Source organism: Eptatretus burgeri, chromosome 1 (assembly GCF_056783735.1).
Source record: "Eptatretus burgeri isolate ZD-2024b chromosome 1, Ebu_testis_v1, whole genome shotgun sequence".
NCBI lineage: Eukaryota > Metazoa > Chordata > Myxini > Myxiniformes > Myxinidae > Eptatretus > Eptatretus burgeri.
Window position 1 is genome coordinate 75,647,549 of NC_140961.1, and position 27,672 is coordinate 75,675,220.

Consider the following 27,672-nt stretch of genomic DNA (forward strand, 5'->3'; position numbering starts at 1 on the left):
CGCCAGCCAGTGGCCTTGGACGTCCCGTGCCGAGCCGATTAGAGAGTCTGTGGGAGGAGGTTCCTCTTTCGGAGTTCGTACCTCCAGGTGCGCCTGTGTCTCCTTCGGGGCCCGCACCTCCGTTTGGGCCCGGGCCTCCCTCGAGACCCGAGGGCGAGGTCTCGGTGGCAGGGGCCACGGCGATACAACATTGGTGTCCATTCATTGCTTCCTGCAACTGAGTCATTCCATGTCAAATCGTCAAAGAATCTGCCGTCATCTCTCATATTTTTGTAAAACTTTGGGAACCAATTGGGACCCATGAAAAACGGCAAGAACTCAAATATTTTTGCTAACAGCCTCTTAATTAGTGAGATACAGACTAACGAACCTTGGACTAATTAGCACGATGTCGCTAATTCAAATGGCCATATCTCTAAAAGTATAACACCTCGAGAGCTGGTTTTGGTGTCATTTTAAAGGTATTTTCATGCCCTATGAATTTGTCTGGGCAACATTTTCCTACCTCCAACCACAAAAAAGTTATCACAAAATATAAACTTCAATCGTGATTCCACAAAAAATGTATCCTTCAAATTTCCTCAAATTCATCCCAGAGGTACCTTATGATGTCAAGAAGCTTCCACATAAATTTTGTGATGGGCACTCCAATAGTTTCTGAGATATGAGCAATAATGTACATGTACGTATGGCATATAGGTTCGAAAATCAGTATTTGTAATGTATTATACAATCAAGAAGTGAGTTCACGTACACAGTGTTCACTAACCTGACTTAGGCTTTCAATTTCCTCTTCAATGCAGCAACAGCAGCACTTGTTTCTTCCCCTCAGGCCCAGTTGAAAATGAAAGTATATGATACTTCAAAGCAATTGATGGTCGTTCCCTGTGTTCCCTGTCATGGCTAGGTTAGAATGATTGTATTATACATTACAAATGCTGATTTTCGAACCTATATGCCATACGTACATGTACATTATTGCTCATATCTCAGAAACTATTGGAGTAGGTGTGCCTGTAGGGTGCATTGAGTGCGTACTAAAGCGGAGTTACGGGCATCCTACGCCCACCCTCTCGCTCGAGGCAATAAAGCGGAGTTGTGTTACCCTCCGTTTCGTGTCTGCCTGTTCGCACCTCGGCCACGACACCACAGTGGTGGCCTCTTTTTGGGGGAATAATTTCCTGGCTCTGAGCCAAGACTGACTCCCCCGGCCCCCGCACAGGGTGGGGTGGAGGGAGAGCGAGAGGGCACACCCCCCTTCGAGAGGCTTCTCCAAGAAGCTCGAAGGAAGGTGGAGCCGAAAACGGGGTGGAGCGAAGGGCGGAGCCCCGCGCTACAAAAGGCGGACAGGACGGACCTTGAGGAGAGTTGTTGGTCCAGAGTTGGTCGAGAGTTGGTTTTCGGTTGGTCTTCGGTTGGTCCAGTTGGTTCGAGAGTCTGGTTGTCGAGGCTTCCTCTGCTTGTCTTGTCGAGGGAAGAGGTCCTGCGCCTGCGGCTTGGCGAGCGGCCCTGTCATGAAGGCACGGACGGGAGACGCGGCAGCCCTTCAGAGAGCAGTCCCTGGCTTTTTAGTCATTCAGCCTCAACTTGCTTGTGCTCTGTGGGTCAATCGAAGGTTTTTTTGCATCGATACAGTGCGGTGGCTGTTGCATGTAGGGTCCGCTTCCCATTTGGTGTGTCCTCATTGAAGTCACTGTTGTCGATGGCAAAGAACATGAATGTCCCCTTGCACATTGTTGCTGGCAAATATGCTCCTTGTTCCTGGGTTGCCTCTATGACTGCATTGGCCAGTGGGTTTCAAGCCTCAGGATCCTTGTGTAATCTACAGAGAGGCCAACCCCATGCAGGAATTCAAGGAGCTTCTTGCTCCTCGTGGACTGATGAACTGCAATGCCAACAGAGAGCAGTTGTGGCCATTCCAAACGATGGCGGAATGGAGCATCTGGTTGTTTTGGCTTGTATGTGACTTGGCGCTTTGACTTGAAGCAATACATGATGTACTGACTGATGGTTAGAACATCTCGATGAATGGTGGCAGAACGGACTGTGTCTGTTTCAATGTTTGCAGCTGGTCCTGCAACCAACCAGCGAATGAAGGCAGAGAGTGCTTTTGCAACATGTTGTTCAGCATCTTCATTGCTCAGTTCTTCTTTGAATTCCCATGGGTGCTTGTTCTGGGCAGTAATGGCAGCTCGAAGTACAGAAGCACTCTCGAACAGTTGCCTAATGTCACTTTCAGTAGTCTTTGCCATAGCATCCTCCATCGCCGCATCGCGGACAGCTGTTGTGAACACACGGTCTGACTCATTCTGCCGTTTCGATTTCATGAAATGGACATCATCGATGTGAGAGGTGATCTTCTCCTTGATATCTCGTGTAGATGGCTTTATGTGTACATCATTGTATTCAAGCATATTAGAGTCGGCCGACTTGAGGTCTGTCATGGTGACAACTTCTCCAGCCTGGAGCAGAGTGAAAACTAGGCTGACAAACTCAATGTCTGAGACTACTTTGCCAACATTAGCTTCTTGCTGTGTATACGCTTTGTCCTCACTGCTGCTGGTTGCACCACGCTGGACATTGTGAACCCAGCATGAGAGGTGGTACTTTACATCAATGGCACGAGCATCGTCGTTAGTGATGGCGGCACTGAGGCTGCACCTTCCAAGTTTGATTCTTGCTTTCATCAACAGCCTTTTGCAGTTGTTTCCCTGCACTGAATGCACACACCTCATGAACTGGCTCCTTCCTGTCTTCTTGGCAGAAGAAACACTGCTTTGCATTGAAATGAGATGTTGCTGAACGTGTGAAGTGAAGAGTCTCACTTTCAGCAGTCTGATACACTAGTGGCTGCAGAAGAAGGCCGTCCACGCCTCTGCTGTAGATGCTGACTCTCTCCTTGGTAGGCCTTCTGGTATCGTGCCTTGGCACGCTCAAGGTGAACACTGTGACAAGTAGATCCATATAACATTTTCTGTGCCACTTTGCTTTCATATCTTTTAGATTGGAGGCAGTGTACCCATGCAATTTCCCACTGATCTGTGCATAATCTTTGAACTTTGAGTAGGTTTCCTCTGATGGTTCAGACACTAGGACACCAGTGCCAGGCTCCTGACACTGAATACACAGTTTGAAATCAGTTTCTGGTCTTGGTTTCTTACTGGTACTGGGCTCCATCTTGTGTGACTGCTCCTAATGGCTCATGCACTTCAATCTGCAACACACGAAATTTAGGGTGAATGTACAGTCATTTGCAAAAGTTTAGGACCACCCTGAGAAAATGTCAGCCTGTTGAACCTCTGTCAGAGACGTTTTTTTGCCCATTTTTCCGCAGGACCAAAATCACAAAAAAAAAAAGAAGAAAAAAATCAGAATTCACAACAGACACCTGCAAAGGTTCTTGAAGCAAGTACAAGCACGCGTCTGAATGTTCTAGGCAGGTGACGCAACATCTATGCGTGGATGATGCAATACCTGTCCAGGGTTGCTAAATTGACATTTTCTCAGGGTGGTCCTAAACTTTTGCAAATGATTGTAGATGTGTATTTCTTATTTCTAAGGTCTTAACTATCATGCAAAAGTTAGCTGAAGAGGATAAAGTGAGATCTCAGTATTATATGCTGGTTTGGATGGGTCGTGGCTGCGAAGTTCAACAAGAAGTTAGTTGTCTGATCATAAACAGGATAAACAGACATTCTGTAATGAAGACACTGTTAGTTCAGATTAAATATTTGTCAGAAACACTTTAGAAAACACAATGTAACATTCTGGCACTCCAGACTCTGAAACAAAGCATGATTAATACAGTACGTTGGGTCAAAAATGACCTTTCAGCTTTGACGTTGTGCCAAGGTTACTGAAGGTCCACAGAAAAAAATGGCGACAATATTTTTCCACTTCCTGGCAATGCTAAGAACACATTCATAATAGTTGCAAAAAATTTACATGCAAAACCAACAGGAATCCCAATCTATAACGTTGCCCCCCCCCCACTACTTGGGAAACACTTGGGTAACAGCTGAAACGGATGAAGAACCATATCAAACCTTGAAAAGGCACATACTCGGGTCCCCAGTGTCGATTGTGATGTCATACCAAACGAAGAAGAAGAAGAATTGTGAGGATTCTCTCTCTCTCCCCCCTCGTCTCGCCCCTCCTCCCTCTCGCCCCTCCTCCCTCTCGCCCCTCCTCCCTCTCGCCCCTCTCTCGCCCCTCTCTCTCTCGCCCCTCTCTCGCCCCTCTCTCTCTCGCCCCCACTCTCACCCCCTCTCACACCCCCTCTCCCGTCCCCCTCTCTCGCCACCTCCTCTCTCCCCCTCTCTTGAATTGTGACGCCCCTTCTCTCTCCCTCCCCTTTCTCGTCCCCCTCTCTCCCTCCCCTCTCTCCCTCCCCTCCCTCCCTCCCCTCTCTCCCTCCCCTCTCTCCCTCCCCTCTCTCCCTCCCCTCTCTCCCTCCCCTCTCTCACCCCCCTCTCTCACCCCCTCTCTCCCCCTGCTCTCTCCCTCCTCCTCTCTCACCCCTCTCTCTGTAAATGTATTCACAAATGTCTACCAAGCACAACAATTAATTCAAACCTTGGGAAAAAACAGCTTTCAAACCCTTGGGAAACAGCTGTTTCCCTTGGGAAAATTCAAACCTTGGGATTAATTAATAATTTGAACAATTAATTCAAACCTTGGGGAAAAAAAAACAGCTTTCAAACCTTTGGAAACACTTGGGAAACAGCTGAAACGGATGAAGAACAATATCAAACCTTGAAAAGGCACATACTCAGGTCCCCAGCGTCGATTGTGACGTCTATCGTGCAAAAAAAAAACAAAAAAAAATAAACATTAATTGTGACGTCATTCGTGATGTCATAGCACCGTGTCCTGTCATTGGTTGACACGTTATTGGTCATTATTGGTTGACAGACAATATATAGGTCGTTATTGGTTGACAGACATTGGTCATTGTATCACGTTATTCTTTTTATTACTGCCAATTATTGTACTATTATTATTATTATTAATATGCTGTTATCATTATTCTGAGATATCTTTGGGAAAAAATGACATGATAAGGTGATAAGGTGGTAAGGTGGAACGACACTTCAGCTGCGATATATACACCGTTCCAACACTGAAAAAAGCAATAAAATGGCCGAAACTTGGGAACCGCTCGTCCGATTAATATCAAACCTTGAAAAGGCACATCCGCGGGTTCCCGGCAATATTCCTGGCAAGTTTCAATCAGATCGGACTGGCGGTTGTCGAGAAACGGCGGTTGCAGACAGACACACACACACACACACATTGCTGGAATTATATATATATATATATATATATATATATATATATATATATATATATATATATATATATATATATATATATACATATATATATATATTATATTGTTGTGGTGTCCCGCCCGTCGGCGTGCGGGCGACCGCTTCTCGCCCACCGAACGGGAAAACCTCGTCGCAGCTTTCGGATCAACGCCGAAATCCAGCTACGGGTGTATCTTTAATCACACTGAAAATCAGCCAGCTATTCTGTCCGCGCGCGACAGGGTCCGATCGCCGAATTGTCGATTTACTTAATTATGTGCGCAGCCAAATGCCGGGGATTTACACCTCGACGGGACCTGCTTGGAAACGAGCCGCTAAGCAGCTCGCTCTGTTTGCGATTTGCCGAGCGGTGTATATTGCCAAGCCCTGCCGGATCCGATTCTCTTATCGGTTATTAACAACCAGCTATATTCGGAACTTAATTATGGCAGTTCAATTGAGGCAAAGGATGCAACGAACGGGTAAACATTCACACACCGACACTTATGACACACACGACACAAATGCAGTCATGCAGTCATGTATGCAATCAGGTACATATGTAATCAAAGCAATTAATGCAATGGGGGTAAGGGACAGGACATGAGCAAGAGAAAGAACTACAACCGTTGGTCTATTTATTATGTACAATTACTTAAACAGGTTTACTTAAGGACAAGGCGCCACAGACTTTCACTCAAATACCCTGGAAAGAAAAGGAAGAAAAGTGACCGTGTGGTGGACCCTCGGGACTCCGTCCTCCTTATTCCGACCTCTCGCTCGTCCCACCCTCACAGTTCTTTCTCCTCTTCTGCGCCACAATTCTCCTGCACCACACAATCCTTCCACCACCACAATTCTGTCTCTCCCAGACACTCTCCTCAGCGTTCCAGCCCCTCAATTCTCCTCAGCGTTCCAGCGCCTCAATTCTCCTCAGCGTTCCAGTGCCTCAATTCTCTTCTCCCAGCGTTCCAGCGCCTCAATTATCTTCTCAGCGTTCCAGCACCTCCGAGCTTTATCCACGGAGCCCCGCCCCGCCCCTCCCCTCTCCTCCCGGCGCGCGAGATAAACTTCCTGAACAAGGGGGTTTTCCTCGCTGAATCGGGGCCGTTTTCATTCTTCTGGAGGGTTGTGCTCCTGCTGCGTTGGCCGGCGGAGATGTTATTCGTTGGGGGGTGGGGGCCGTTGTCTGCTTTCCTTTAATGAATGCAAGGCTTCTGGCAACGATGTGCTGAGGCGGAAATGCGGTTGTGGTTGTCGTGATAGTGGTGTGGTTGTGGTTGAGGTGGTTGTGATGGTGTGGTTGGGCGGTTGTGATTAAGGTGGTTGTGGAGAAGGTGGCTGTGGTTGTTGAGATGCAGTTGGTGGTGGAGGTGGTTGTTGTGAAGCAGTTGGTCCAAAATAAAGATTGCAAAAGAATAATGGCTGACTCAAAGATCACAGCCCAGTTACATGAATAAATCCCTTCGACATCGGTGGGGAAATGTATCTGAACACAGACTTATCGACATAACTGATTTCTGGGATACCTGAATGGTGTTCTGTGAATTTCCACAACCATAACAATATATATATATATATATATATATATATATATATATATATATATATATATATATATATATATATATATATATATATATATATATATATATATATATATATATATATATACACACGAGCTGGTAGGCGGCAATGGGTCGCCGAGCATGGAAACTAAAAGATGTAGAGCAAAATGGATGTCATATAGCGGATAGGGAATCACCTTAAGATTATGCATACTGTATCAAATCTCATCCAGTTCCATCTACTGATAACTACAGCTACATGCATTTGAATGAAAAGTACCAAAAATGCGGTTTGAAATCGGAAATCCCCAAAGTTGGAGGGTTGCTGTGGGTGAACAAAGATCTAAGTCGAAAATCCGGCTCGATCGTTTGTGCACAATGTATTCCAGACGATTAGTGTGAATTTTCATGACCATCCGACCATAACCCTAGGAGGAGTAGCATTTGGCGCAAAGGCACCTCCAGCTCTCGCAAATTATCGATTTTTGCACGAATTGACCTTTGACCCCTGACCTAAGCGAAATCGGTCAATATGTCCTGAGGCAAAGTTGTAGTACTCGTATCGATGTACTCGCATATCATTGCAGGTACCATGAACCTGCAAAGTTTCATTTGTATCGATGTACTCACCTGGTCGCTAGGGGGCCTTCAATTTTCGCCAATTTTCGCGCATACCTTAATTGTAGAGGGCGCTGCGGGTGAAGTATTCCATATTTCACAAAAAACCGGAATATATTTGGTGGAGCATCACCTGTAGATCATTCTTGCCTAATTTCATAACCCTACGTGGGATAATGGCTTTCGGAATTGATTTCGCGTGAACGGTACCGATTTTGAAGGTTTTTTGGTTGTTGCTAGGGAACCAAAGCGTCCCTAGCAACCATCACAATTTCCAATGCACTCGGTCATAAGATGTACCTCCCACCCGAGTTTGGTCAAAATCCGCCCACGTTTACTACCAATTATGCTGATGACAAACATCCAAACAAACAGACAGAATTACTGACAATAAGGGTCACCTATTTCAGCGACCCTGTGTGTGTGTGTGTGTGTGTGTGTGTGTGTGTGTGTGTGTGTGTGTGTGTGTGTGTGTGTGTGTGTGTGTGTGTGTGTGTGTGTGTGTGTGTGTGTGTGTGTGTGTGTGTGTGTGTGTGTGTGTGTGTGTGTGTGTGTGTGTGTCCAAGGACATTTGACAGGGGAGGAATGCCATCTTGCTCGTTCGGCCGGCACTCCATTAACACCACATTAATTAAATCCATGAGTTTGTCTACTTGATTTCATGGGGAGGGAGCAGTAACAAGAATATCACTGCGTGTACATGTGAGTGCGCATATATGGTGGAGGGGTGTGGTGAAGAGGGTTGGATAGTGAGGAAAGAATTCAGATGACGACAGCACACCCACTTTTTTGTGTGTGTTTTTTGTATACACCGTTGAGGCTCGAATGAGAGCTAACACACAGAACGCACAACAAGGGGAGCAGGAGACAAGAGGGGTGGGAGAGGGAAGGAAAAAACAGTGGGCAACATCGACATGAGGAGGTCTGTGGAAGGGAAAGGAATGGGGTGGGGTACACAGGGTAAACAAGATGGACACGACAGGGACTTTCAGGTCCTTACGTATGACAGGGACTTTCAGGAAGGAAAGCAGGGAATTTGAAGGAGGTGGGTTTGGGGTGGATTAGCGGGAGTAAGAAAAGATCATGGTTTTGGATGGGGGAAGATAAGAGATGGTGGTGAACAGCTGTTTTGAAGACCTGGAGGGAAGAGTGCGATTCAAGAGAGTGTGGGAGTTTGTTCCAAAGGCAGTAAAAAAACGAGGAATGAAAGAGTGAAGGTGAGCAGTGATTCTTGATTTTGTTAGTTTTACCAGAAGGGTGTTGCTGGTGGACCTGAACACCCTGCGGAAATATGAGGGGTGGGGGGGGCATATGTCAGTCAGAGTGGAGGGGGGGGGGTGGCGAGGCCGGAGAGGAGACGGTCGAAGACAGAAGGATCACTGACCTGCCTGTGGTGAGAGAGTGAGAAACCCAAAGACTCATCCTCACTGCGGGAGATACCAATGATCCTAAAAGCCTTCGTTTCCATAGTGTGAAGTCGAGCTTGGTGTGAGGCAGGAACACCACCCCAGAGGGGAGAGCAGTACTCCATCAGACTGCGGACGAAAGCGTTGCAAGTGGTTAGTCGCTCAGGTGTGCCAAGGAAGGACTTTGCATGACGTAGGATGCCCAGTTTGGTGACTGGCTTTGGAGGCCAGTTTGGAAATGTGGCCTTCCCAGGAAAGATCATGGCAGATGGTGAGACCCAAAAGCTTGAATGAAAGAACTTCTTCAAGAGGATTGTTGATAAAGTATTTGGGAGGGGGTTTCCAGACGGTCCTTTCGGAGAGACAAAGTTTGAGTGTGACATTTGTCAGGATTGAAAGACATGTTCCACGTGTTGGACCAGCTTGTGATATTACCCTGATCTGCAGAGAGTGAAGAAACTGCTGCTTGGCAACCTGAAGGATGACAGATGGTACGGCAATGGGTGGAGTCATCAGCAAAGAGCTAAAGAGGATTTTCCAGGGAGTTAGAGAGATCATTGATGAACACCAGAAAAAGAACAGGGCCCAGAATGCTGCCTTGAGGAACTCCAGTCTGGACAGGAAGAGGGGATAAGAGATCTCCATTTTGGGCCAGACGTTGGCTGCGACAGGAGAGGAAGTCTGCGAGCCATGAGTGGAGATGTCCTTGGATACCATCGGAAGAGAGTTTGGTGAGTAGTGCAGGATGCCAGACCGCATGGAAGGCACGCGATATGTCTGGGGAGATGGATCTGATTTCATGTCTGGCATCAAGTACCTTCATCCATTGTTGGGAGAGCAGAAGCACCATGTCCAGAGTATAGTAACTTGGTCTGAATCCAAATTGATGATTGGAAATGAAGCCATTGGAGAAGAGGAAGGATTTAATGTCTGAAGCGATGATGGATTCCATAATCTTGCTGATGACTGAGAGAAGGCTGATTAGTCTGTAGTTGCAGGGATCTGTTTTTGCACCTTTTTTATGCAGAGCGGTAATGTTTGCTGATTTCCAAGCAGATGGTAGATGACCTTGAGCAAATGAGAGGGTGAACAGAACAGAGAGAGGGTGAGCAAGAGCAGAAGAGCATGTTTTTAAGACGCGTGTGCTGATGGCATCTGGACCGGTTGTAGCATGTGAGTTGAAGTATGACAGCAAGCTCTCCACCTTGTCAGGAGAAAAGGACACAGAGTCCAGGAACAGCTGGGTGTGACTGGGTAAGGTGTGTACAGAAAGAAATGGGTTTGGGAAACAAGATTTAGGAGCAAACACCGAGTTTAGGCATTCAGCCTTTTCACGTGCAGTGTCAGCTGTGCAGCCAATTGAGTTGAGGGAGGGGTGGACCCTCTTGAGGGAAGTCTCTTTTGATGAGACCCTCTTCCAGATATCGCAATCACTAGTCATGTATTCCATCACCTATCCACACCAAGCTCCCACCCTATCCTGCCAATGTCCATGTACTCCTCCATCCCTAATGCCTCTAGGTTTCTGTAGCTACCCTTCCAGGAATACCATTCCATCTGAATGACTGAATTCCCCCCTGCTTTACTACCATCCTTACTGTCCTCTTCTTTACTCTCAGGCTTGTGGTCCTTGGTGCTGTCACTGCTCATTCTGCTGAAAAGCTTTTCTGAGTTTATTTTGTCTGTACCCTTCTTTCTCTTAACCATCCCTATAATCAGATTCTAATGTGTAACATCCTGTTCCTTCAGGTGTTCCTTTTTGCTTTATCCAACTTGCCTCAGAATAGATCCATTCACCCTACCCTCTCTATGGCAACTATGGCAAGCAAACATGGACACAATAATTGAGGAGAGGCCTTCCCATATTCCTGTACAGTGTTAACACGATCTCTTTTGATTTATAATTTATCCCGCTGATTACAGCCTTAAACCCTCATAGATTTACCGCGACCTGCTGACGCTATGCTATGTCACGTGCTCCAAGACTGATCCTCAAGTTATATAGTTCCTATTTTAATTATTCTTACCCCATCCCTGGCACTTTACATTTTCAAATGAATTTTCTGCCTTTTGCCAGCTTTTGTCCGATCAATGAATATCTAGATTTTCCTGAATCTCATCATCACCCTCTCTGCTCTCTATCCTGCCTCTATCCTTTGTGCAGTCTGCGAATTTAGAAGGCCTACTCTGAACCTCACTGTAAAAATGCTATCTGTAAATTTTAAATAATAACAGTCCTTGGACTAATCCCCGAGGCACCCCACCACTTTAACCTCCCAGCCAGACATCCTCCCACTGACGGCCACTCTTTGTTCCTTATCACTAAGCCAGTTTCCTGTCCAGTTAGCTATTCTACCAGCCATTCCTCAAGCCATAACCATATCCAATGTCTTCTGAAAGTTTCAATACCCCATTCACTGCACTTCTCATATATTCACATGAGAAACTGCTTCATAGGACTCCAATAAATGTGTTAAATATAAACTCCCTTTTTAATTTATCAAAATGGTTCCTCATCTGAGCACTAATAAATGTCTCTAATGTATTCCTGAAGCTAAACTACCAGGTCTTTCCTCTCATTTTTCTCTGGATCCTAAAGATATGAACTAACATCGTGCTTATCTGCTCTGCCACTTCCCTCAATTCTTTCGAAGCAGTGTTTTCTGACCCATGAGTTTTATCTTCTGTTTAAGCTTTTCTCACTGTTTCCTTACTTCCTTTATATACTCCGACCTGGAAATATTTGAAAAACCCTTCCTCACCCCTGAGATTGATTCTCTCATTTACTGGTAATTCTCCTGACTGTTCTTGTGTTTAATAATGAAGCGAAGCAAAGCAACTGTTTGCTAAACCTGCAATCTATCTTTCATCATGAACCAGTCAGTCTCCCTTGCTGTCCTCCAATGAACCCACATTTGCATTGACCTGCTCTTTACTTATGTGCTTGAATTAAAAATGGACTTGAATAATGTTTTCGCATTCTTGCTATATAATTGTTACAGATCTGATCTGGGGGGTAAAATGGGGGAGAGTTTTGAATCGTTATTTCATAGTACATGTTAGAATAAGTGTAATGTAATTCCCGTGAGAGATAGTGTCAAGCACGTGTTTAGAGAGCCCTCATCCCTAAGAAAACCGTGTGTGTGGTGCGTGTGCGTGTGCGTGTGCGTGCACGCGTGTCTATTGTCTGAGCTCTCCCCACTCTCACATTTTTGAACTTTCCTCGATGTACATCTGTCTTGTGTACTTTTCCATTCTGAGCAGTTTGCAGCAATCAATCCCCCCCCCCAATGTGGCATAACTGGGTCAAAGATCACGACACGCTGGGGGTGTGATCATATATAGACATTTTGCATGCTCAAGGCGAACAGACTGTCTAGGTATGGAATGTTCCTGGATTGTCCATCAATCGGTGTCGTTCATCGATCATCGCCTGACACGGCACTGGGCATGCGCTGCAAGTGGCCCGGATACGCCCACACAGGGCTCACAATACACCGGGTGGCAGACGAATTTGCTCTCGAAAAATCAGACAGGATGCGGAAAATTTAAAATATTATGAGAAAAGTCACCCCTGTAAATATCAGCATGCATTATGCAGAGACTCGTGTTTGTAAAATCTGCGAGAGTTGTAAATGGCTCTCCTGGATTTTGTTTGCAAGAGTGATCGCTCCCGTCAATATCGCTCTCGTTTTTTTTGTTCTCGCAAGAGTGATTGTATTTGCACAAGTAAATAGAGAAGTCAAGAATAGAACAATGTCTGCACATTGTATTTTATTATGATAATGTCTCAAAAAAATCGAGAGAAAACACCTGGAACACTTGCAGTTCATTGTCAATTTCATGCAAATTGTCCCTGATACAAATATTTAGTATACCTCCAACTAGAAACTATTCATAATGTGAAGTCGTACAACACCAGCCTGGGTTCAACACAGACACAACCAATGTAATGTCCTCATTCTCAGAGCTGCCAACAAGAGTCTCCAAAAACACTTCCATGTCAGCATCATTGGGGTCGTCCTCAATATCTAATGTGTATATTCCGATCATAGCCACTTCCACCCCACCCCCCACCAGAACCACTGTTGATGCCAACAATACTTACTGTCATTGCTGCTGCTTGATTTTTCAGTCACTGTGTCTGATTTTGCACCATTTTACTCTGGCTACAAGGATGCCTGATGGGTAGAGTCGGTGACGTCCAGTTTGACCTTCCACCGGAGCTTCATGTAGTTGTCAAGGGCTGCTTCCATCACTTCTTCCCTCTCTCTTTCTGTCCAGACCAAATTGTTGACTTCAACAAGAAAAAGATCCTCCATTGTGCCATGCTTGAGATTTAGCCTCCTGTCTGACATGTGAGTGAGAGTGCTAAATCCCCACTCCACAATGCTATTGCCGACGCCGATACACATTTCGAAACTCATATGTGCGGTACTTGAAGATATTTTCCACTCAGTTTGGACTTATTGAAGTCACAGTGAAAAAGTGTCATTTCAAATCGGGAGGCCAGAAGTTCAAGTGACTGTAAATCAGACTCCACATCACCCCAGTTGTCTCGGTCAAACCACTTCATATGCTAGTAAACCTCTTGATCAAGAAGCTGAATCTCTCTTCCCAACACTGTTGAAGTGATGGGACAACATGTGATTTAAGAGCTTCAACTTTGGTTGTTGCTTGAGTTACATTCATCATTCCTTTGTAGTTTACTGTTGTGTACTCCCTATTCTCTGGTGTTGGCTAAGTGGTTAGGGTGGTGGCTTGGGATCCTAGGGTCCTGAGTTCAAGCCCCGGTGGCCGCTGAACTAAAATACACCAGGAGGTTGACTCAGCCTGTCATCCTTCCGAGGTCGGCAAAATGAGCACCAGTGTACTGGTAAGGGGGGCACTGCATCAGCGGCATAGCCGCGTCCCAACCAATGATGCAACCAGCAGCTACAGGCTCCACTCGATAGAGAGAGACTCCCTATTCTGTGTCCAGGCATGTGATGTGTTTTTTTTTTTTCCAGGCATGTGATTAACAATGCCCCAAGACAAAAACTGAAGAGCGTGATGGTGCATGAGCTATCGTGCTCCTTAAACACGAGTCTCTGAATATGACAAGTTGAAGCACATCCAAACAAGTTTACTACATCTACGATTTAGTTTCCGTTCCCTGCTCCACGAACGACCACTAGTGATCTGCTTGCAGGCGTGGCCATGTTCTTTATTTACCACAATGGGCGTAAACAATAGTCACCAAAGTGCATTGTTTACTTTGTAGCTTTGCCGGTGGAAAAGGCCGTCTTGCGATGTTGTTTCACTGCGCGGCTCTGGAGTGCTGTTGGCTGGTTGTGGGTTACAATTCAGTATTTCGCATATTCAATTACAGCATGGCGCATGCGGTTACCAGGATCACGATGGAGCGCATTCTGATTCGTCCGAAACCTGCGCAACCCACAAGTACCAGAGAAACTTCAAAAGTGCCTTCAAGCTCATCTTCTGAAACATAGACAGGTGCATCTACTGTCTCGACCAAGAAAAAGAAGAACCTCGTTTCCAATGAAGGTACCAAAAATGAAAGCCCTGTCATTGCTATTCTTTTGTAAAACTGCAAAAAATGTCAATAAAAACAAGAAAACCCTGAAAAAATTCAGCACACAAACAGAAGGTAATGTTACTATGTCACTGTATGAAAAAGGAGCCCCTGAAAACAAAAAAAAAACAGCCCCCAAAAAGCAAAAAGTAGCCCACAATTTTTTTTTTACCTGGTCGGTTTTTGCCTCCCTCAAATAGAGCTTTGGGATTTCCCTCGGGAGGGGGGAAATTGAGCCCTGTCCCCGTGGGAGATTTTACAAGACGTACACTGCATTGGCATGGGGTTGGAATGCTTGGTTTGTGTGGGTGCTCTTCCTTCTGGGTCCCTGCTGCTTGTGGTTAGTTGCTGTCCCTGCTACTGCTTGGTACCTGCCTGCTCAGAGGTGCTTCCCCAGTCTACTGTTCCTGTGGCTTATGGTGTGCTTCAAACATGGTTGCACCAGCAAACAAGGTGCCGCAATAGACAATCCCAGCAATGCCAACCCTCCCGATTTCATCGGGAGGCTTCCGAAAATTCACCCAAACTCCCGCCCTTACGATCACTATCCTTATCCTCCCGAAATTTTGATATTTTTGCACTGTTCACTAATCAGAATGTACTAGTATGAGAATTGAATGAAAAGCATCGTCTGCTACGTATAGCATGTGGTAACTCCATAACGTTCGCTGCTACCAAATTGTACGTAAAAAATTGCAAATTCAAATGAGGAGCAGCGAAACATTGGGTCTGGATCTCGCTTATGCGATCATGCACTGAGATTTAGTGCATGCGGTATGTGTGCAATACAGTGCATGCGGTATGTATGCACAGTGTATATGCATGCGATACGCTCACTGCATGCAGCTGGGCCCCGTACCAGCCCGGCGGTCGCGACCACCGTGCAGTGTTTAACAGCCGCTAGAGTTCTACGAGTCGCGCTGCAGCTGTGGAACATCGACTTCGAAGTTACCGATGCTTCAAGCCCTCGATGTTGATTATGAAATGGCAGAAAAGAAGCTTACGAAGACCAAGAAATGGTCTCAGAAGTACAAGACCGAATACATTCTCCAATACCCGTGTATTTGAAAGACTGAAAGAGGAATTCATCATGCGTATTGTACAGTATGCAGCGTTGATATTTCAGTTGAGCACGGAGGTCGCGATGATATTCGGAAGCACGTTGGAAGCAAACGGCACACAGACATTGCAAAGGAGAGATCTTCGAGCACGAGTACCGGTACACTTCTGAATTATTTCACCAAACAAGGGACAAGCGAGGAAGAGGATGTTACCCGAGCGGAACTTCTCTTTCGTGGATTTATTGTGGGACATAACTTGCCCATATCAGTCTCAGATCATGCTGGACCTCTATTTCAAAAGAAGTTTCCAGATTCAAAAGTTGCTTCAAAGTATGGATGTGCAAGAACAAAAACTTCAGCAATAATTGGTGAGTTGTCAAATGTTACTGCTTCATCTATTGCCGATATTGCTAGACTAGCTCCATTTAGCCTAGCTACAGACGGTAGCAATGACAGTGGTGAGGCCCAGCTATATCCTGTCCTGATTTCGTACTATGACAACAGTGCTGGGATTGTGAAGCAAGGTTTGCTAAGTTTGCCTGCGTGCAAACAAGATTCCACTGGAGAAAACATTTTCAAACTGCTTGATCATGAGTTCAGTGACAGGAAAATTCTGTGGGGAAATTGTGTTTCCTTTTGTGCTGATAATGCCTCTGTCATGGTGGGCAAGCACAAAGGAGTCGCTGCTTATATCCACAAACAAAATCCAGAGTGCTACATCATGGGATGCCCTTGCCATATGATGCACAATACGGCCAAGAAGGCAGCTCAGGCCTTACCCATTGAATTAGATGACTTTCTCATCGATATTTACTACTACTTGGACAAAAGTAGTAAACGCGTCAAAGGAGTGAAAGCACTGCAAGAACTCTGTGATGCCACGACACACAAGATTCTGAAGCATGTCGCAACAAGGTGGCTGTCCCTTGGTCAGTGCCTAGACAGGCTGATTGTACAGTGGGAGCCACTTCGCCTCTTCTTCAAAGAAGAAGTACGAAGAAAAATGCAACCAACTGTAGCCAAGACTCTAACAACGAGCAAGAAGGACGGCACTGTATCTACTGCCAGTACTGGCACTGCAGGATCAAGCACTAGTGGAGCAGCATTCACCACTACCACTGCAGTATCTGCTGCGAAGAAGACAGCAGGGACAGCACCAAAACCAATGCTGAGAGCAGGTAGCATCACCGGCCCTTCATCACGTTCATCTACAAAGCAGATCCCTTCAGAGTTGAGAAAGACTGTGATAGTCCCATCTACAGGCAAAGAAGGACCCAAGTTAAGTTCTGCTTTTGCCAAATCACTTGATAGAAGCTCAGCAAAACCTTCGAATCAGAGGTCTTCTTCCTTGGCTGCACCTACCTCAAGCTCTCTCCTCAAATGTAAAATTGGATCTGGTACTACGAGTCTGACCTCTTCTGCTGGCAGAAAACGCAAGTGTGATCGCCCTGCGGCTAAGTGTACTACGAGTTCTACAACTAAAAGCGCATCTTCCTCAAACACTGTGCAGGAATCTAGAGAAAAACGTGTCAACAGGATGTTCTTGTCTCCACAAACAAAACTCTATTGTTTCTTCCTTCGATATGCTAACAAGCTTTTTGAGAAGGGGAATCTTCTGCTCCAAAGAGACGAACCCTGTATTCATCTCCTGCACGGAGAATTGAATGGTCTTCTGAAAGATATCTTCGTACGGTTTTTGAAACCATCGGTGTCATCGGTTGCTCTGGTAAATGTACCCTTCTCTGACAGAAATCATCAGAAGAATGATGAGGACCTCATGATTGGGAACGATGCCAAACTGTATATAAGGGAACAAAGGAGTCTCAAGAAATCCACCTTCACTCTGAGTGAGTCAGACATCCAAGGTTTCTTCAGTGCAGTTCGCTCATATTATGTGAAAGCCTGCAATTACATCTTCAAAACCTGACCGCTAGATGATGAATTAGCCAAGCATGCTCAGGTGCTGGATGTTAAGCTACACCAAGAAGTGGGGTTTGACTGTGTGGAGTTTTTCATCAAGAAATTCCCCTGTCTGTTCAGTGGTGGTGATAGTGACATAGACAGTCTTGAGAGTGAATTCGCTCACTACCAGGCAGACGCCTCCATAGCTACAATTGCTACTGAGACAGTGAGAGTGGATGAGCAGTGGCATCGGATTTCACAGCTCACAGATCCCTGCACTGGTGCCAAGAAATATCCTAATTTGAGTAAAGTGATGAAGGGAATCTTGGTCATTCCTCATTCGAACGCATCATGTGAGCGGGCACTCAGTCTTGTACGGAAGAATCACACTGAATTTCGTCCCAATTTGAGTGTCAAAACCCTGGAAGCTCTCTTAATTGAAAAACTAGCTCATAGCACCCCTTGCTACCAGAGAGAATACAGCAAAGACATAATCAGAAGGGCTAAAAGAGCCACACAGCTGTCACTCAGCAAAGCTGCCATGGAAAAAGCAAGCAGCAGTAGTACCAGCCATTAAGGTAAGAAAAATATTGCTTCTTTTGTGCTTTTTGTTAATCTTTGATTGTCCCCTAACTTACTAATATTAACATACATGTAACATTAAAAAGTGCACAATTTTCCCCTTTTTTTGTTCAAAAAGTGGGAATTCTTAACATGTTAAATGCTCCAAAATAGGGCTCAGAGGGCACTCGAGAGCGTCTAGAACCCCAGAGCTTCCAGGGCCCTAAGGCGGGCCCTGGACCCCGCCGCAAGGGTTGAGCTCTCCGCGCTCGAGATGTGAGCTTCGCGCACATTATTTGGTGTCGGTTGCAAATCCTCCCTAATTCTGATTTCCAAAAGTTGGCATCTCTGCAATCCAGCACTGATCCGCTGCACACCTGAAGGAAAGACCCACGTCGTGTACACGAGCCACGCACAGAGCAGGTTTCTCTTTCTCTCTTTCTCGTCTTCTTCCCTATCTGTGCTGTGGGCCCCGAGTGAGTCGATCAGGCTATAATAAGTCGTCGGGGTCCTGAGGATGCATTATGTTTATTTATTATTCATTTATTTAATTTGTTACAGCCCGTTATCATTGCTTTGCGGCAGTGTTCTTCCTCCTCCTATATCTCCCTGTTAATGAACCCTTTCTTGTTTGATGAACACTTGTGTGGTCATCGGGAGCAGGCTCCATAGCACATAGTGAATTAGCATAATAAACTGTTAAACGGTCAATTTGGGTTCGCACATATAATGCTGCCATTAGCGAATTGCCGACAAGCTAGCTCACCTATCCCTGTCTGCAAATTTGCCATGGTCGTGTGTTCTTCAACGCCAATTCGCCCAAATTAAGTAGTGGACACTGGGACCTTTTTGACCCTTACCCGCCGGGCGGTGCAACATTGAAGGCTGTAACATAATATTTAATGTTCTTGAATTCAAAATGTTCTTCCTTTTTGAGGTAAAAAGTACTTTTATATCGTGATGACTAGACTTGAAAAATGCCTTGTAATTGTGTTTAATTGTCGTGGCCGTGTCCATCTCATATTATCGTTTGACTTGCTTAGTTATTTTCTCAACTAACCTGTTTACTCTAATAGTGGTCCCATTCTGACTCCAGGCCTATTGTTTTATGCTTAATAAATGCCTTCTGCTTCTCAGGAAGTCATTGGAGCTCCGATGTAGGGACGGTAAGGACACTCCAGAAGTTTAATACAACACGATTCCTCAAAAAAAAAAATTCCACCATTATACAAATTTGTAAACCTATAAAGTACCAGCCAGTCATCTGCGGAAGATTTCACAGCCAACAACATTCATGAAACTCTTTGACAGCATCGCTGAGATCCAAAACTGGCCAACCCAAAACAGCCTGTTTGTGATTCTTCTTCTTATTATTTTTTCAAACAGCCAAACTCAAAATTGGTTTCAGCGCAGGACTCGGTTTAAACATGAATCTACTGCATTTTACAGTGGAAAGGTCCATGACTAATCAAAATTTTAATAACTTGATAGGATTCCACAAAACATTCATTTTAAAGTAAGCATAGCTGCAATGAATCGCCAAGAAAGTTAGGTGGGACCACACCTGTCAATCAGCCTGGTGGGGGCTGGCCCGTGGTGACAATTCCCCAGGGCCAATTACACCTCAATGGGTGTGGCTAACGGTGGAATATTTCATACAGTCCGAGAAACACTGTTGTCAGATGTACGATAATTAAGTCGTATAAATACGATGATTATCGCAGGTTATCACGCAGCACGTGCACAGAGTGCAGGATCTTTCATCCGTCCATGAAGCTTGCAGGCACGCGCGCAACCACGCACTGTTCATTGAAGTGCGAGACATTAAATAAAGTTGGTGAGGAAAATGTAAACGTTAGTTTGTGGTTAAGTGTAACTTACTCGGAAGAATACAGCTCGGAACAAAACCCCTGACAGCTCGGAACAAAAATCGCCAAATTTTTCAAAGTACAGAAACAAGTTGTGACAAGAAAAAGAGCAATCAGAGATTGCAGACCCTTGCCAGGACTTGTTTTGTGTGGTCTTTGTGTAATTTTGTGTAGTGTTTGTGTACTGGTGTGTTACATAATTAATAAGAGACATAATTAGAACTACTACTTGATAACCGCTGGCAGTGATAACCGGGTACCAAGATGTCCCGCTTTGATCGGACACCTGACCCTGACCCATGATGTTTATTATTATTCATTTGAATTTAGAATGGGATTAAAATAAATTCAAATCAAATCAAATGGAAAACCAAATAGGTACAGTACTGTATTGGAGTAAGCAAAAAGCAAAGATGAAGTTATCAGGAGGAACCTGAATAGGATTCGCATTTCAGCTGCGACTACTCTGCCCTCAAACCCATCCAGGCACAACCAAGTGAGCCTTATTCAAAAAAACAACTAATAATAAAAAGAACCCAAAAAATAAAAAATATTCTGCCTGACAGACCATGCGTCCGATCAAGTTGAAATTTAAACATGTATTCCCCATCACTACTAGATCATAATTGTGAAGTTTCATGTCGATTGATTTCAGCGGTTCCAGAAAAAACATTTAATATTTTTCTTCAATCCAATATGGCTGCCAAACCATGTGACCTATCAATTATTCCTTAACAACCTTGTACACCCATGGCTTGTGGAACATTTGTGTGAAGTTTCCCCTCGATCTGTCCAGCTGTTCTGGAGAAGATTTTTTTAATAAGTTTTTGGGTAAATCCAATATGGCTGCCAAATCATGTGACCTCTGACATGTGTGTGAACCTTTTGTTCCTCATGGATAGGCGGTCATACGTGTAAAGTTTCGCCTCTATCTGTTCAGCTACTTGAGAAAATTATTTTTGAAGGTTAAAAAAAAACAAAAAAAAAAACAACAACATGGCTGCCAAATCATATGACTGATGAAGTCATTTAAAACATTTTTGTGGATCATTTTATCCATAGATGACCCTCAAAGATTTTTATACTGAGCAGAAGTAGCGTTCCACATATGCAATAATGATGTCATAACGAAGGCACTTATGACATCAAAAAATCGATTATTCCCCATGAGGAGTACTTGCCATGTGCCAAGATTCAATTTTTTTCCTTTGTGCGGATTCAGAGATAGAGAGGTCCAAAGTTTTTCCATTTTTCCAACATGGCTGCCCCACCACGTGACATATGAAGTCATAATTTTCATTAAAACATTGTACATGAGTGGTCGTACCGATGTTGAAAATTTTGTGTCAATCCGATATGCAGTTGCAGAGAAAACAGATAAAATTAGCATGGATGTACATATGGACGGACAATCCGAAAACATAATGCCTCCCGCGACTTTGTCAACAAAGGCATGAAAATGCAAAAGGATGACAGGATAGTATGCCAAAAGGTATTTAACAAGGTATGGATGGTCACAAGGACATTATCATGTGAAACCATCCTGACATGTTTCTTTGAATCATGGTTGTTTCTTGTCCATCCCCACATCCATTTGCATTGATAATGTATCTTGATTGTATGAATTTGACCAGTGGAATATTAACACACACACGCACACGCACTCTACCGCAAAGGAGGGAAACAAAAGCAGAATGTGTCAACTCTTCTTGAAAAAGAAAAGCTAGAAAAAATTTTGGAATGGAATTTTTGAAGATCGAAAGGAACATAACAAGGAAGCAGAATGGATCCCAAACTTGGAAAACAAGAAGCAGCTTCTTGAGGAAATGCCCCCAGTGCTTATTGATGAAGAAAAAAAAAAATAGAAAACGACTTTAAAAAATGCCAAACTTTGAAAGCGTAGGCCCAGATGCAATTCCAAACTTCTCGTTAAAACAACTTAATGCTCTCCACAATCACTACACCAGGACATTCAATGAACTGATCCAAGAGGAAATGGCAGTGGATGAGTGGTTCGGAGAAGGAAACACATTTCTGATCCCATAATCTGAAGAAACCAAAATTCCTCACAAATGCTGGCCAATAACATACACACTTCTAACAGGAATCACAACAGAAATGATGTACCATAACCTCGCACAACAAGGAGGTTTGGATGCAGAACAAAAATGGATGTAGGAGAGGTTGTTCTGGAACAATTGATCACCTACTTCTGAACATGGCTGTACTTGAAAATTGCAAAATGCGAAGAACCAAATCGACCACCGCCTGGATAGACTATACGAAAGCTTTCGACGGTGTCCCACATTCATGGATGATAAAGTGTATGCAAATATACAAAATCAATCCCCAAATAATCAAACTGATTGAGAAAGCAATGGTGCTCTGGAATACCACATTGATATTACAGCACTCGGAAGACAATATTGAAATGCCACATGTGAAGATACGACGTGGGATCTTCCAGGGAGACAGTCTTTGCTCCCTCTTGTTTTGTCTGGCTCTGGACCCACAGAGTTACCACCTCCTTCATATGCAGCACAAGGCTGCGGGTAACATCATTGGCTGAGGGTGTGGCTGTGCCGCTGTTTCAATGCCCCTATTACCAGTACACTGCTACTAAATTTGCTGACCTCGGAAGGATGACAGGCTGACTCAACCCCACCTGGTGTTAATTCAACTGCTGACAGGGGGCTTGAACTCAGGACTCTAATATCCCAAGCCAGCCACCCTATCCACTAAGCCAGTGGTTCTCAACCTTTTTTGCCCCATGCACCCTTTTCACCATATGTCAGAATGTCATTCCCCCCTTTCCAAGATTGTCTGACTCAAAAGGTGCATTCCAAATAATATGCATATAATATTGAAAATCTTTTATTTTTTCTATACTTTATAAGTACATATGCATTGACTTGGATTATTTTTATAGTGGAGTTTTACAAATTTAATAGCAATAGAAAATGTTGATGGATTTTAAAACTTGAATAAAAGTTTTTTTTTTTTTAATATTCATAACTAATTACTGAACAGACTAAAGTTACTGAAGCATACTTCAATAAACAAAAGGTTCAATAGAATGCCAGGGTATTGTAATTCATTTTATTCTGATGAAGATTACAGTCAATGAGAAATCTGTGATTGTTTTTTCTTCGCCAATTCCTGGATCCATGGAGGAGTGCTTGAAAGGGCACAATGCAGGTCATTTTCAACCTCCAATCTACTTCGTTGCTTCGTTTTCATTTGCAACAGAGTTGAAAAGCCTGACTCACAAAGATATGTCGACACAAATGGAAGCAATGCATGGACAGCTCTTTCTGCCACTTTTGGGTAGGAATCGCCCATCAAGGGCCAAAATTCTGTGATTTATTTCTCATCGAACATATCTCTTGCTCCTGAATCGGCCTTCAGCTCCAGAAATTCATCTTGATAATCAGGAACTTTTTCTACTGACAATTTAAATGGATTTCGCACTAAATCCAACTCCTCATCACTGAATTCAGGAAAATATCGGCTGAATTCATTTTCCATTGCTGTCAAATGCTGCAAATTTTCATTTTTTGCAAATTCTGGAAGCACTTGGTCTTCACCACCACTTGGTGATGATAGTTTCTCCAACATTGCAATATTTTTGATCTTGACATTTCTCTTCCAATTTTCCAGCTTGCTCATGGAAGCTTTCAAGCAATCCATGAATTTGATGATGCTTGTATTCTTTCCTTGCATCTGAAGATTCAGTTTATTCAGCTGCTCAAAATGTCAACCAAATCAGCAAGGCACATGATCCATTCCTCATCATCCAGTCAGGCAAAAAACTCCATCTTACCTTGAACTTCAAAAAATAATTTGAGCTCATCTCTAAGCTCAAATACTCGCTCAATTACATTTCCTCTTGAAAGCCATTGAACATCTGTGTGAAAAAGAAGCAAATGATTGCCTGCATCCATGTCGATACATAACTGCTTGAAAAGTCATGAGTTGAGAGCTCCTCCTTTGACAAAATTTACAATTTGAATTTTTGATCCAAAACCTTCCCTTGTAGAGCTGGAAGTGTTATTGAGGCCTGGCGATGGATCATACAATGAATGCCTTTCACTTTTGGAGCTCGCTTTTTTGCACAAACTTGAAATCCAGATTTTGTCCCCAACATAGCTGGTGCCCCATCTGTACAGCACCCACAGACATTTTCCCACAAAAGATTTTCTGATTTAAATAAAGATGAAACCTTTTCCAAAATATCTGAGGCCTTGATAGTTGTTTCAAGAGGAGAACAAAAGAGAAACTCCTCTTTAAATGAACCTGAGTGAACATATCTTGCAAACACCAGCAACTGGGAACATGATGCCACATCAGTCGATTCATCAAGTTGAATTGAAAATAAGCCAAATGCTGCAGACTTGATCTCCTGCACAACTTGATCATTGATGTCAATGGTCATGTCACTGATCCTCCTTTGAACAGTACTGTTTGATGGTGAAACTGCTGCATGTTTTTTTCTCCAATCCATTTCCCAACACAATTTCCACCATTTTGAGAGCGCAAGGTTTGATCAAAGTTTCCCCAATTGTATGTGGTTTTTTTCTGCTTTGCTATCTCCAGTGCTACGACATAAGAAGCTTCAATAACCTTTTGGTTCATTTGTTGGAATGCTCCTGTTGAATCCAGGTTCATCTCTTTGAGAGCATTCCCATGACATTCAAAAAAGCTTTTGGCCTTGTCCTTGTGTTGAGGATGAACATTCTGGAAATGTTGCTTCAACTTTGTTGGTTTGATAGAATCATTTGACAAAGCTTTGCTACAAATATCACATTGAGGCCTTTCTTCATTGATGATGATGGATGTGAATCCATATTGAATATATGAATCATCGTACCCTCTTGTTTTTTGACACTCATGATGGGCTCCAAATTCTGTGAAAAAACAAACAAACAAGAATAAGTCAAAGATAACTATAAATGGAATGTTTCCACAGATAAAAAAGTGAAATATTTATCTTTATTTTTAATTTAATCTGTGACATTCAATAAACTTTATTGAATGTCACAAATTAAATTAAAAACAAACTACAATTCTACAGATTGTACATAATCTACAGGACATCACACCTTATACAATATAGTGTGATGTCCTGTACGTTATGTATAATCTGTAGAATTGTAGTTTGTAGAACGATCAATATTCCAATAGTTTGAGTCTGCCAATCTGTGGTCTCAATTCCCCCCGAAACCCTAAAATTCCCCCCTAGTTGAGAACCCCTGCGCAAAGCCTAACACCAGGCTTTTTGAGTTACCTCATCAACAAACAACGACACGGATACACCCTAACAATCAAAAGAAGAACATCTAAAGAAACAGGAAAGGTGACACACCTACAATACATGGATGATTTAAAGCTCTTCCAACCTAATGATGAAAAATTAACAGCACAGCTAAAACTAGTAAAACGTTTCTCTGAAGACATTCAAATGGCATTTGGACTAGATAAGTGTGCCAAGTGCACATTTATACAAGGTAAACAAACAAACACAGACAACATAAAAATTGACCTTGAAACAACAATATTGTACAGCATTTAGAAAATGAAGCATCATACACACACCTCGGAGTAGAAGAGGGCCACCAAATATGTCACAAACAAATGTGCAAAACAATCGCCAAAGAATACCGACATCGAACGAAACTGATCCTGAAAACGTACGTCTTCCCAAGAAACAAAATCGAAGCCATAAACCAATTTGCAGTGGCAGTGTTCCAATGCAGCTGTGGAATAATAAACTGGCCCCAATCAGAAATCAATAAGTTAGACATCAAAGCAAGAAAACTTACCATTCACAAAATGTTCTGCAAAAAAACAGTGCATCCCGAGAATGTACCTGCCGTGACGAGACGGAGGGAGCGGCCTGAGGGAACTCAACTCGATGCACAGAACGATGAGTGTTGGATTAGCTGAGTATGCGAAATGCTCAACAGACTCTCGGATTCATATTGTAAACAACGGTGAACACAACAAACCTGAAAAAGTATTCCTAACTCACCTTGCAAGGCATTTCCAAAAACAGGTATCAATAGAAGAACCACACAGGAACATGAAACAGCAACAAATACAGCCCCAACAATTGCAAAAAAGACAAAGGAAATAACAACAACAACACACACCAACAACTTGGAGAATGACAAAAGAGCAGGAAAATGCAAAAAAAGAATTGGACCGAGTTGGGATAGAGAAAGAAGGCTCATTGGAATAAATAGCTCAGACAAGGTCAGCTCAACTGGAACAAATAATAATAAATGCCCAAGATCAAGGACACCACACCAATGGATTTTCAAAAATTGCAAGACTCAGCCAGACGGCCAAGTGTAGGTTCTGTAAGACAGAAACAGAAAAATACCAGTCACCTGCTTTCGCGATGCAAAAAACTATTATCAGAACGACTTCTTTACACACAATGGCACAACAAAGTATGCAGTGATTCATTGGCATATCTGCAAAAATTACAACATCCAAGTTCCAGAAAATTCATGGAAACGTGAACCAAGGGCAATCATTGAAAATATGGATGTCATGCTCACGTATGACCTGATGAACTCATCGAGCATGAACATAGAAACCAAAGCCTTGCGACTGGAAATCATTCTCATGAATAAAAAGGAAAAGACAGCATTGCTGAATGAGATCTCAGTTCCCAGCAATTTTGGCTTAAATAACACAGAAATCATGAAAAATGACCAAATACCAGGAACTCAAAAATGAGATCAAGAGATCTTGGAAGCTGAAGAGTGTCGAAATTGCACCAGTGATAATTGGAGCAACAGGAATATTAAAAAAGTACCTCACTGTTACTTTGAAAACCATCCCCGGGAATATTACCACAAACGAACAACAATTGGAGGCAGTCCGGGGTTCAGTGATTATCCTGAAAAGAGTCCTCAGAACAAAACTCTGAGAACAAAGTTGAAAAGCTTGGTCCATGAACTGTGATCCCTTACCAAGGCGAGGTGGATACTTTGAGTCATGGGAGGACTTAGTTTCATCTCCTCAAACCCGTAAATGGAGATAACAAACTACACGCACACACACACACACACACACACACACACACACACACACACACACACACACACACACACACACACACACACACACACACACACACACACACACACACACACACAATGGTGGGACTGAGTCTGACAGGTGGAGATTTGGCAAGATAGAAACAGAAAGCACGAGTCACCTCCTTTTGGGATGTAAAAACTCATGTCAGAACAGCTGTACACACAATGGCACAGCAAAGTATGTGGAGTAATCCACTGGTATAGCTGCAAAAATTTCCATAATCTCAGTTTCAGAAAACTCTTGGAAACCTGAACCAAAAGCAATGATTTAAAACAAGGACATAATGCTCACGTACGACCTGATGATCCCATCGAGCGTGAACATAGAAAACTATAAGGGCATTCAGTGGACCGCATACCTCCGCCCCGCAATGCCTGATCCATGAGAACATAGTAGGCCCAATACATTTTTGAAATATTATGCGATATTTCGTTTTTGGCCCAATCTCTCAATGGTGAAGATTCACTTTAAATATAATCCTCGTCTCCAGATCCTGATTGGGATCTTCACCAAATCGAATCAATTTTTCCTTGTCACACACTCAACGTGTCTACCAAGTTTCAACCGAATCCATCCTCAACTTTTTGAGATATCGTGCCATATATTAGTTTAGCCCAATCTCTCAATGGTGAAGAATCACTTTAAAAATATCAGATCCGGATCCGGATTCAGATCTTCACCAAAATTG

General features: G+C 43.6%; 1 protein-coding gene and 1 pseudogene across 5 annotated transcripts in view; one reads left to right on the top strand and one right to left on the bottom strand.

Moving 5' to 3' along the window:
* The window catches only part of NSD2 (nuclear receptor binding SET domain protein 2), a 152,908-nt gene that overhangs the window by 14,997 nt on the left and 110,239 nt on the right, over nucleotides 1-27,672 (top strand). The gene's annotated exons all lie outside the window — the stretch shown is intronic.
* Nucleotides 1,773-3,177, bottom strand: LOC147034777 (uncharacterized; annotated as a pseudogene).